Source organism: Balaenoptera ricei, chromosome 1, assembly GCF_028023285.1.
Source record: "Balaenoptera ricei isolate mBalRic1 chromosome 1, mBalRic1.hap2, whole genome shotgun sequence".
Classification (NCBI taxonomy): Eukaryota; Metazoa; Chordata; class Mammalia; order Artiodactyla; family Balaenopteridae; genus Balaenoptera; species Balaenoptera ricei.
Genome location: NC_082639.1, coordinates 37,388,075 through 37,401,024, shown reverse-complemented (window position 1 = coordinate 37,401,024; position 12,950 = coordinate 37,388,075). Strand labels below are relative to the sequence as shown.

General features: G+C 37.4%; 1 protein-coding gene and 1 pseudogene across 1 annotated transcript in view; one reads left to right on the top strand and one right to left on the bottom strand.

The window, feature by feature from the left end:
* Positions 1 to 1,086, bottom strand: part of LOC132347077 (ubiquitin-conjugating enzyme E2 K-like) — a 36,057-nt pseudogene extending 34,971 nt beyond the window's left edge.
* The window catches only part of ZSWIM5 (zinc finger SWIM-type containing 5), a 252,624-nt gene that overhangs the window by 63,853 nt on the left and 175,821 nt on the right, over positions 1 to 12,950 (top strand). The gene's annotated exons all lie outside the window — the stretch shown is intronic.

The window sequence follows — 12,950 nt, the reverse complement described above, 5'->3', positions numbered from 1 at the left end:
AGATTGATCAGGAAACTCAGGGAGTTACTTAGTGCTGTATTGGATATTCATAGGAAAATGAGTTGATTTATTGTAGAGCTGGCCCATAGAGTTGAATTCTTTTTTAAAAAAATCTGACTGACTTATTATGTACTATAACCATTCAGCAAATATTTTTAATTGAATACTGACTCTGTTCCATAGGGACTAGGTCTAAAAAAATGAGTAAGATATAATAGCTGTCCTTAAGGAGCTGATAGTCACTATTACTGTGTATATTTGCAACTGTGTGTGTATGATATCCATAAAGTCTGGAAACATAGATACTTTTATTTTATATATATACGTGTTTTTAAGATCCAGGAAGCCCTTGTGAAAGGTACATTTCCCTATGTTTCCAGATTTTATGGTTACCATATGGAGAGTCTGTGTGTGTGTGTGTGTGTGTGTGTGTGTGTGTAAACAATTAGTTATAGTATAAGTGCTGAAAAGAAGCTGTATGCAAAATAATTTGGACTACATCAACTTTTCATTCTCTATTGGATATTCCCATTAGCATATAAACGTACTTTTATTTCTTTTTTAATAAAATATTTATTTATTTATTTATTTATTTATTTATTTATTTATGGCTGTGTTTGGTCTCGTTTCTGTGCGGGAGCTTTCTCTAGTTGTGGCAAGCGGGGGCTACTCTTCATCGCGGTGCACGGGCCTCTCACTGTCGCGGCCTCTCTTGTTGCGGAGCACAGGCTCCAGACGCGCAGGCTCAGTAATTGTGGCTCACGGGCCCAGCTGCTCCGCGGCATGTGGGATCTTCCCAGAGCAGGGCTCGAACCTGTGTCCCCTGCATTGGCAGGCAGATTCTCAACCACTGCGCCACCAGGGAAGCCCCGTACTTTTATTTCTTGCTTCTTAAAAAATTATCTTCTTTTAACTCTACTAAATTCTGTCAACTATTGTTCTATTTCTTTCCTATCCTGTTTACTTGTTAATTCCAAGTTTTCTCTTCCCATTTTCTCTTAAACCCATTTCAGCCAGTGTTGACCATTCTATTCCAGATCTGTTCTCATCAAATTCACTGATGACCTCTACATTGCTAATTGTCATTTCTCATTTCTTGTCTAACTTGATTATCAGTAATATTTGATATAGATTACTCCCTCATCCTTGATTTTCTTCACAAGGTTTCCAGGATACCACACTCTTAGTTTTTCTCCTACTTCATTGGTATTTCCTTCTCAGTCTCTTTTGCTCATTCTTCCTCTTCTTTTTTGTCCCTCAACTTTAGAAAAGTATTTTAAAAAATCACATAGTAAAAAAAAAAAAGGACTCTTCTCTCTTTTGATGTATACAGTTCTATGAATTTTAACACATGTATAGATTTGTGTAACCAGTACCATAATCAGGATACAGAACAATTCTATTACCCTAAAAATCTTCCTGATGTCATCCCTTTATAGCCACGCATTTATCGCCTGGAAACCACTGCTGTTCTCCATCATTATAATTTTGTCTTTGAGAGAATCTCGTATAAATGGAACTATACAGTATGTAACTTGTCTAGACTGACTTCTTTTACTCAGTATAATGCCTTTGATATTCCTCTAAATTGTTGCATGTATCTTTTGTTTCTTCCTCCTTGTTGCTGAGTAATATCCTTTGTATGGATGTACCACAAATTGTTTATCCATTCACCTGGTGTAAAGGACATTTGAGTTGTTTCCAGTTTGAGTTGTTTTTGACAGTTGTGAACAGAACTGCTATAAACACTGATAATCAGGTTTTTGTGTAACATAAGTTTTCATTCTCTAGGGAGAAATCCCCCCCAGGAGTAGGATTTCTGGGTAACATGGGGGGTATAGGTTTATAAGAAACTGCCAAATGCTCTTCCGAATGCCTGTACCATTTTGCGTTCCCACCAGCAATGAATGAAAGTCCCAGTTGTTCTGCATCCTCACCAGAACTTGGTATTGTCAATATTTTTTTTCTTTTTCTTGTTTTGCTTTTTGTTTGCTTGTTTTGTCATTAACCATTCTCATAAGTATATATCTCATTACTGTTTTAATTTGCATTTCTCTAAGGGCTAATGATGTTGAACACCTTTTCATGTGCTTACTTATCATTTGCATGTTTTCTTTGGAGAGGTGTTCAAATCTTTTGCCTATTTTTAAATTGGGCTCTTTGTTTTCTTATTTTGAGTTTTGGCAGTTCATTATGTATTCTGGATACAAATCCGTTATTGGATATGTGCTTTGCAGGTATCTTCTCCCAGTCTTTTGCTTGTTTTTTCATCCTTTTAACAGCATCTTTGGTAGAGCAAAGGTTTTTAATATTAATAAAGTCCAACTTACCAGTTTTTTCTTTTGTGGATTGTGCTTTTACTGACATGTCTAAAAACCCTTTCATATAGAATTGGTAAGCAACAGGGTCCTACTGTTTAGCACAGGTGACTATATTCAATATTTGGGGATAAACTATAATGGAAAAGAATATAAACAAGAATGTATATATGTGTATAACTGAGTCACTTTGCTGTACAGTAGAAATTAACCCAACATTGTAAATCAACTATACTTCAATAAAACAAAAAACAAAAAAACCTTTGCCTAACCCCAGGTCACAAAGATTTTCTGCTATGTTGTATTCTAAACATTTTCTATTTTTACATTTTACATTTACTCTGTAATCCATTTTGAGTTAATTTTTGTACAAAATATGAGGTTTAGGTTATGGTTCTTTTTTTTTTTTTTTTTTGCATGTAGATATTCAGTGTCCAACCCTGTATGTTGAAAAGACTGTCTTTTCTCCATTGAATTGCTTTTGCATCTTTGTCAAAATCAATTGGTCATATTTGCGTGGGTCTATTTCAAGACTATTCTGTTTCATTGATTTACGTGTCAACCCCTTTACTATTACCACACAGTCTTTATTACTGTAGCTTTATAGTAAGTCTTAAAATCACTTAGTGTGATTCGTCTAACTTTATTCTTATCTTTCAGAATTGTTTTAACCACTCCAGTTCCTTTTCGAATCAATATATATTTTAAAAAAATTTTGCTAATATTTTGATTTGTATTGTATTAAGCCTGTGTATCAATTTTGGGAAAATTGAAATCTTTACTATGTTGAATCTTTAGTCTGTGAACACAGTATCTCTATTTATTTAGATCTTCCTGGATTTATTTCATCACTCTTTTGTGGTTTTCAGCATACAGATTCTGTACATGTTTTTTCTTTCTTTCTCCCTTTCTTCCTCCCTCCCTCCCTCCCTCCCTTCCTCCCTTCCTCCCTTCCTTCCTGCCTCTCTTTCTTTCTCTCTCTCTCTCTCCCTTTCTTTCTTTCTTGCTGTGTTGGTTTTTCATTGCTGCGTGCGGGCTTTCTCTAGTTGCGCCGAGTGGGGGCTACTCTTCTTTGCGGTGCGCGGGCTTCTCATTGCAGTGGCTTCTCTTGTTGTGGAGCATGGGCTCTAGGTACGCGGGCTTCAGTAGTTGTGGCACTCGGGCTCAGTAGTTGTGGTTCACGGGCTCTAGAGCACAGGCTCAGTAGTTGTGGTGCATGGGCTTAGTTGCTCTATGGCACGTGGGATCTTCCCAGACCAGGGCTCGAACCCATGTCCCCTGCATTGGCAGGCAGATTCTTTTTTTTTTTTTAAACTTTTTTTTAGGTTTTATTTATTTATTTATTTATTTATGGCTGTGTTGGGTCTTCGTTTCTGTGCGAGGGCCCCCTTCAGTTGCGGCAAGCGGGGGCCACTTCTCATCGCGGTGCGCGGGCCTCTCACTATCGCAGCCTCTCCCGCTGCGGAGCACAGGCTCCAGACGCACAGGCTCAGTAATTGTGGCTCACGGGCCCAGCCGCTCTGCGGCACGTGGGATCCTCCCAGACCAGGGCTCGAACCCGCGCCTCCCACACTGGCAGGCAGACTCCCAACCACTGCGCCACCAGGAAAGCCCGGCAGGCAGATTCTTAACCACTGCGCCACCAGGGAAGTCCCCAGATTCTGTACATGTTTTGTTAGGCTTATCCACATATTTTACTTTTCCGAAGTTCTTATAACTGGATTTAAAAAAAAATAAATTTATTTATTTATTTTTGGCTGCATTGAGTCTTCGTTGCTGCGCGGGGGCTTTCTCTAGCTGCAGTGAGTGGGGGCCACTCCTCATTGTGGTACCTGGGCTTTTCATTGTGGTGGCTTCTCTTGTTGTGGAGCATGGGCTCTAGGCGCGTGGGCTTCAGTAGTTGTGGCACGCCTGCTCAGTAGTTGTGGCTCACGGGCTCTAGAGCACAGGCTTAGTAGTTGTGGTGCACTGGCTTAGTTGCTCTGCAGCATGTGGGATCTTCCTGGACCAGGGCTTGAACCCGTGTCCCCTGCATTGGCAGGCGGATTCTTAACCACTACACCACCAGGGAAGTCCCAATATAATTGGATATTTAAAAAAATTTTATTTTCCATTTGTTTGCTAGTATAAAGAAACTTGATTGATTTTTGTATGTTGACCTGTATCCAAGTCCTTGCTAAATGTATTGGATTGGCCAAAATGTTTGTTTGGTTTTTTCTGTTAGATGGCTCTAGTGGCGCTTAGTTGGTGAATTTTTGTGTAGTCATTTTAATATTGAAGATGGAGGAAAAAGAGCAACATTTTCGGCATATTATGCTTTATTATTTCAAGAAAGGTAAAAACATAACTGAAAAGCAAAAAAAGATTTGTGCAGTGTATGGAGAAGGTGCTGTGACTGGTCGAATGTGTCAAAAGTGGTTTGCGAAGTTTCGTGCTGGAGATTTCTTGGTGGACGATGCTCCATGGTTGGGTAGACCAGTTGAAGTCGATAGGGATCAAATCAAGACATTAATTGAGAACAGTCAACATTATATCACACGGGAGATAGCCGACATACTCAAAATATCCAAATCAAGCGTTGAAAATCATTTGCATCAGCTTGGTTATGTTAATCACTTTGATGTTTGGGTTCCACATAAGTTAAGTGAAAAAAACCTTCTTGACTATGTTTCCACATGCGATTCTCTACTTAAACGTAATGAAAACGTTCTGCTTTTAAAACAAAGTGTGACAGGTGATGAAAAGTGGATACTGTACAAGAATGTGGAACGGAAGAGATCATGTGGCAAACGAAATGAACCACCACCAACCACACCAAAGGATGGTCTTCAGCCAAAGAAGGTGATGTTGTGTATATGGTGGGATTGGAAGGGAATCCTCTATTATGAGCTCCTTCCGGAAAACCAAATGATTCATTCCAACAAGTACTGCTCCTAATTAGACCAACTGAGAGCAGCACTCAACGAAAAGCGTCCAGAATTAGTCAACAGAAAACGCATGATCTTCCATCAGGATAATGCAACACTGCATGTTTTTTGATGATCAGGCAAAAACTGTTACAGCTTGGCTGGGAAATTCTGATTCATCTGCCATATTCACCAGACATTGCACCTTTAGTTTTCCATTTATTTCGGTCTTTCCAAAATTCGCTTAGTGAAAAAAATTTCAGTTCCCTGGAAGACTGTAAAAGGCACCTGGAACAGTTCTTTGCTCAAAAAGATAAAAGGTTTTGGGAAGATGGAATTATGAAGTTGCCTGAAAAATGGCAGAAGGTAGTGGAACAAAATGGTGAATACGTTCAATAAAGTTTTTGGTGAAAATGAAAAATGGGTCTTCTATTTTTACTTAAAAACCGAAGGAACTTTTTGGCCAGCCCAGTACTTATTAGATCTAGGAGTTTTTTTTGGTAAATTCTTTGGGAGCTTCTATATAGAAAACCATTTCATCTTTGAATGGTTTTATTTCTTCCTTTCCAATATATATGCTTTTTTTCCTTCTAGTTTTATTGCGATATAATTGACATACAGCACTGGATAAGTTTAAGGTATACAGTGTAATGATTTGACTTACATACATTATGAAATGATTATCACAGTAAGTTTAGTGACCATCATCTTATATAGATATAAAATTAAAGAAATAGAAAAAAAGTTTTTTGTGATGAGAACTCTTAGGATTTACTCTCTTAACAACTTTCGTATGTAACACACAGCAGTGGTAACTATATTTATCATGTTGTACATCACATCCCTAATACTTACTTATCTTATAACTGTAATTATGTATGTTTTGACTGCCTTCATCCAGTTTCCCCTCATGACATTCCCTGCCTCTGGTAACTAAAAGTCTGATTTTTGTTTCTACAAGTTTGTTTGTATATTTGTTTGTTTCTTTTTGAAGTATAATTGACCTACAACACTATGTTAGTTCCTGTTACACAACATAGTGATTTTTTTCTATACATTTCAAAATTATCACTATGATAAGTCTAGTTACGATATGTCACCCTACAAAGATAACATTGGTACTTAGTTACTGACTATATTCCCCACACTGTACATTTCATACTTGAAACTCATTTATTTTGCTACTGGAAGTTTGTAGGTCTTAATTGCCCTCACTTCTCTCCCCTGCCCCAGGTAACCACCTGTTTGTTCTCTGTATCTATAACTCTGTTTCTGTTTTGTTAAAATTGTTCATTTGTTTTGTTTTTTAGATTCCACATGTAAGTGAAATCATACAGTATTTGTCTTCCACTGTCTAACTTATTTCACTTAGCATGATGCCATCTAGGTCCATCCATGTTGTTGCAGATGGCAAGATTTCATTCTTATTTATGAATGAGTAATATTCTATTATATATATAATATATATTTTATATATATATATATATATATATATATATATATATATATATACACACACACACACCACATCTTCTTTATCCATTCATCTATTGATGGGCCCTTGGGTTGCTTCCATATCTTGGCTATTGTAAATAATACTGAGATGAACACAGGGTTGCATAAATCTTTTCTAAGTGTTCTAGTGTTTCTGTTTTCTTTGGATAAATAACAGGAGCGGAATTGCTGGATCACATGGTAGTTCTATTTTTAATTTTTGGAGGAATCTCCATACGGTTTTCCATAGTGGCTGCACCAATTTACATTCCCATCAGTAGTACATGAGGGTTCCCTTTTCTCCACATCCTAGCTAACACTTCTTATTTGTTGTCTTTTTTTAAAAAAATTATTTTATTTTAATTTATTTTATTTTTGGCTGCATTGGGTCTTTGTTGCCACGCGTGGGCTTTTCTCTAGTTGCAGCAAGTGGGGGCTACTCTTTGTTGTGGTGCACAGGCTTCTCATTGCGGTGGCTTCTCTTGTTGCAGAGCACGGGGTCTAGGCGCATGGGCTTCAGTAGTTGTGGCATGCAGGCTCCAGTAGTTGTGGCACGTGGGCTCAATAGTTGTGGCTTGCGGGCTCTAGAGCGCAGGCTCCATAGTTGTGGCACACGGGCTTAGTTGCTCCGCGGCATGTGGGATCTTACTGGACCAGGAATTGAACCCGTGTCCCCTGCACTGGCAGGCAGATTCTTAACCACTGCACCACCAGGGAAGCCCTATTTGTTGTCTTTTTGATAATAGCCATTTTGACAGGTGTGAGGTGATATCTCATTATGGTTTTGACTTACATTTTCCTGATGATTAATGGTGTTGAGGATCTTTTCATGTGCTTGTTAGCCCTTTCCAATATGCATGCTTTTTATCACTTTTTCTTACCATGTTATACCAGTTAAGATTTTCCATTCTGATGGTGAGAGTATACATTCTTGCCTTGTTCTGGATTTTAGGAAGAAGGCATTAAATCTTTCATCATTTAGTATGATTCTAGCTGGAGGATTTTTGTAGATAATACCCTTTATCAGGTTGAGGAAATTTCCTTCTATTCCTGGTTTGCTAAGAGTTTTATTTTATTTTTTTCTATTTTTTTGTCATGAATGGATGTTGTATTTTGTCAAATGCTTTTTTTTCTATATCAATTGTTATGATCGTTTAAAAAAATCTAGACTGTTAATACAGTGGGTTACATAGATTGAATTTCAAATATTGAACCAGCCATGCATTCCCAGGATAAAACCCACTTTGTTGTGGTATATTATTCTTCTGTATTCAGTATACTAACATTTTGATGGGAAGGTTTGTGTCTGTGTTCATGAGGGATATTGGTCTGTAGTTTACTTCCCTTCCTCCCTTCCTTCCTTTCTCTGATTTTGTTTGCCTTTAGTACCAAATAGTGCTGGCCTCATAAAATGAGTTTGGAAATATGCCTCCCTTTTCTATTTTCTGGAGGAAATTATATAAAACTGGTGTTATTTGTTCTTTGAATGTTTGGAAGAATTTGCCTGTGGAACCATCTGTTCTTGGAAATTCATTTTTCAGAAGATTTAAAAAAAAATACCTTTATTGGAGTATAATTGCTTTACAATGGTGTGTTAGTTTCTGCTTTATAACAGAGTGAATCAGCTATACATATACAAATATCCCCATATCTCCTCCCTCTTATGCCTCCCTTCCACCCTCCCTATCTCACCCCTCTAGGTGGTCACAAAGCACCGAGCTGATCTCCCTGTGCTATGCAGCTGCTTCCCACTAGCTATCTATTTTACATTTGGTAGTGTGTATAAGTCCATGCCACTCTCACACTTCGTCCCAGCTTACCCTTCCCCCTCCCCATGTCCTCAAGTCCATTCTGTAGTAACTCTGAGTCTTTATTCCCATCCTGCCCCTAGATTTCTGTGCATTAATTTTATATCCTGCTTCTTTACCAAATTCATTGATTAATTCTAGTAGTTTTCTGGTCGCATCTTTGGGATTCTCTATGTATAGTATCATGTCATCTGCAAATAGTGGCAGCTTTACTTCTTCTCTTCCGATTTGGATTCCTTTTATTTCTTTTTCTTCTCTGATTGCTGTGGCTAAAACTTCCAATACTATGTTGAATAATAGTGGTGAGAGTGGACAACCTTATCTCATTCCTGATCTTAGTGGAAATGGTTTCAGTTTTTCACCATTGAGAATGATGTGGCTGTGGGTTTGTCATAAATGGCCTTTATTATGTTCAGGTAAATTTCCTCTATGCCTACTTTCTGGAGGGTTTTTTTCATAAATGGGTGTTGAATTTTGTCGAAAGCTTTTTCGGCATCTATTGAGGTGATCATATGGTTTTTATCCTTCAATTTGTTAATATGGTGTATCACATTGATTGATTTGCATATATTGAAGAATCCTTGCATTCCTGGGATAAATTCCACTTGGTCATGGTGTATGATCCTTTTAATGTGCTGTTGGATTCTGTTTGCTGGCATTTAGTTGAGGATTTCTGCATCTTTGTTCATCAGTGATATTGGCCTGTAGTTTTCTTTCTTTGTGACATCTTTGTCTGGTTTTTGTATCAGGATGATGATGGCCTCATAGAATGCATTTGGGAGTGTTCCTCCCTCTGCTATAATTTGGAAGAGTTTGAGAAGGATAGCTGTTAGCTCTTCTCTAAATGTTTGATAGAATTTGCCTGTGAAGCCATCTGGTCCTGGGCTTTTGTTTGTTGGAAGATTTTTAATCACATTCTCAATTTCAGTGCTTGTGATTGGTCTGTTTATATTTTCTGTTTCTTCCTGGTTCAGTCTTGGAAGGTTGTGCTTTTCTACCAATTTGTCCATTTCTTACAGGTTGTCCATTTTATTGGCATAGAGTTGCTTGTAGTAATCTCTCATGATCCTTTGTATTTCTGCAGTGTCAGTTGTTACTTCTCCTTTTTCATTTCTAATTCTACTGATTTGAGTCTTCTCCCTTTTTTTCTTGATGAGTCTGGCTAATGGTTTATCAATTTTGTTTATCTTCTCAAAGAAACAGCTTTTAGTTTTATTGATCTTTGCTATCGTTTCCTTCTTTTTCATTTATTTCTGATCTGACCTTTAAGATTTCTTTCCTTCTGCTAACTTTGGGGTTTTTTTGTTCTTCTTTCAATAATTGCTTTAGGTGTAAGTTTAGGTTGTTTAATTGAGGTGTTTCTTGTTTCTTGAGGTAGGATTGTATTGCTATAAACTTCTCTCTAACAACTGCTTTTGCTGCATCCCATAGGTTTTTGGTAGATGTGTTTTCATTGTCATTTTTTCTAGGTATTTTTTTATTTCCTCTTTGATTTGTTCAGTCAACTCTTGGTTATTAAGTAGTGTATTGTTCAGCCTCCATGTGTTTGTATTTTTTACAGATTTTTTCCTGTAATTGATACCTAGTCTCATAGCGTTGTGTTTGGAAAAGATGCTTGATACGATTTCAATTTTCTTAAATTTACCAAGGTTTGTGATGCAAGATATGATCTGTCCTGGAGAATGTTCCATGAGCACTTGAGAAGAAAGTGTATTCCTTTGTTTTTGGACGGAATGTCCTATAAATATCAATTATATCCATCTTGTTTAAAATATCATTTAAAGCTTATGTTTCCTTATTTATTTTCATTTTGGATGATCTGTCCATTGGTGAAAGTGAGGGGTTGAAGTCCCCTACTATGATTGTGTTACTGTCAATTTCCCCTTTTATGGCTGTTAGCATTTGCCTTAAATATTGAGGTGCTCCTATGTTGGGTGCATAAATATTTACAATTGTTATATTTTCTTCTTGGATTGATCCCTTGATCATTAAGTAGTGTCCTTTTTTTGTCTCTTGTAATAGTCTTTATTTTAAAGTCTATTTTGTCTGACCTGAGAATTGCTACTCCAGCTTTCTTTTGATTTCCATTTGCATGGAATATCTTTTTCCATCCCCTCACTTTCAGTCTGTATGTGTTCCTAGGTCTGAAGTGGGTCTCTTGTAGACAGCATATATATGGGTCTTATTTTTGTATCCATTCAGCCAGTCTGTGTCTTTTGGTTGGAGCATTTAATCCATTTACATTTAAGGTAATTATCGATATGTATGTCCCTATTACCATTTTCTTAATTGTTTTGGGTTTGTTATTGTAGGTGTTTTCCTTCTTTTGTGTTTCTTGCCTAGAGAAGTTCCTTTAGCATTTGTTGCAAAGCTGGTTTGGTGGTGCTGAATTCTCTTAGCTTTTGCTTGTCTGTAAAGGTTTTAATTTCTCTGTCAAATCTGAATGAGATCCTTGCTGGGTAGAGTAATCTTGGTTGTAGGTGTTTCCCTTTCATCACTTTAAATATGTCCTGCCACTCCCTTCTGGCTTGCAGAGTTTCTGGTGAAAGATCAGCTGTTAACCTTATGGGGATTCCCTTGTATGTTATTTGTCATTTTTCCCTTGCTGCTTTTAATATTTTTTCTTTGTATTTAATTTTTGATAGTTTGATTAATATGTGTCTTGGCATGTTTCTCCTTGGATTTTTCCTGTATGGGACTCTCTGCGCTTCCTGGACTTGTTTGACTCTTTCCTTTTCCATATTAGGGAAGTTTTCAACTGTAATCTCTTCAGATATTTTCTGAGTCCCTTTCTTTTTCTCTTCTTCTTCTGGGACCCCTATAATTCGAATGTTGGTGCATTTAATATTGTCCCAGAGAGATTAGCTTGGTGCTTTGTGACCACCTAGAGGGGTGGCATAGGGAGATGCAAGAGGGAAGAGATATGGGAACATATGTATATGTATAACTGATTCACTTTGTTATAAAGTAGAAACTGACACACCATTGTAAAGCAATTATACCCCAATAAAGATGTTTAAAAAAAAAATTGTCCCAGAGATCTCTAAGACTGTCCTCAATCTTTTCATTCTTTTTTCTTTATTCTGCTCTGCAGTAGTGATTTCCACTATTTTATCTTCCAGGTCACTTATCCATTCTTCTGCCTTAGTTATTCTGCTATTGATTCCTTCTAGAGAATCTTTATTTTCATTTATTTTGTTGTTCATCATTGTTTGTTTGCTCTTTAGTTCCTCTGTGTCTGTGTTAGATGTTTCTTATATTGTCTCCATTCTACTTCCAAGATTTTGGATCATGTTTACTATCATTACTCTGAATTCCTTTTCAGGTAGACCACCTATTTCCTCTTCATTTGTTTGGTCTGGTGGGTTTTTACCTTGCTTCTTCATTTGCTGTCTGGTTCTCTGTCTTCTCATTTTGCTTAACTTACTATGTTTGGGGTCTCCTTTTTGCTGGCTGCAGGTTCGTAGTTCCCGTTGTTTTTGGTGTCTGCCCCCAGTGGCTAAGGTTGGTTCAGTGAGTTGTGTAGGCTTCCTGGTGGAGGGGACTAGTGCCTGTGTTCTGGTGGATGAGTCTGGATCTTGTCTTTCTGGTGGGCAGAACCATGTCCGGTGGTGTGTTTTGGGGTGTCTGTGACCTTATTATGATTTTAGGCAGCCTCTCTGCTAATGGGTGGGGTTGTGTTCCTCTGTTGCTAGTTGTTTGGCATAGGGAGTCCAGCACTGTAGCTTGCTGGTCGTTGCGTGAAGTTGGGTCTTTGTGTTGAGATGGAGATCTCCGAGAGAGCTTTTGCTGTTTGATATTATGTGGAGCTGGGAGGTCACTAGTGGACCAGTGTCCTGAACTTGGCTCTCCCACCTCAGAGGCACAGGCCTGACACCTGGCCGGAGCACCAAGACCCTGTCAGCCACATGGCTCAGAAGAAAAGGGAGAAAAAACGAAAGAAAGAACGAAAAAAATAAAGTTATTAAAATAAAATTTTTTTTTAATTATTAAAAATAAAAAGATTAAAAATTAATTAAAAAAAGAAGAAAAAAAAGAAAGAAAGAAAGAAGAGAGCAACCAAATAAATAAACAAATCCACCAATGATAACAAGCACTAAAAACCATATTAAAACAAAAAACGGACAGACAGAACCCTAGGACAAATGGTAAAAGCAAAGCTATACAGACAAAATCACACAAAGAAGCATATACATACACACTCACAAAAAGAGAAAAAGGAAAAAAAAATATATATATCTATATATTTAAAAAAAAAGGAAGAGAGCAACCAAATCAATAAACAAATCTACCAATGATAAACTCTAAATACTAAACTAAGATAAACATAAAACCAGAAACAAATTAGATGCAGAAATCAAACCCCAAGTCTACAGTTGTTCCCAAAGTTCACTGCCTCAATTTTGGGATGATTCGTTGTCTGT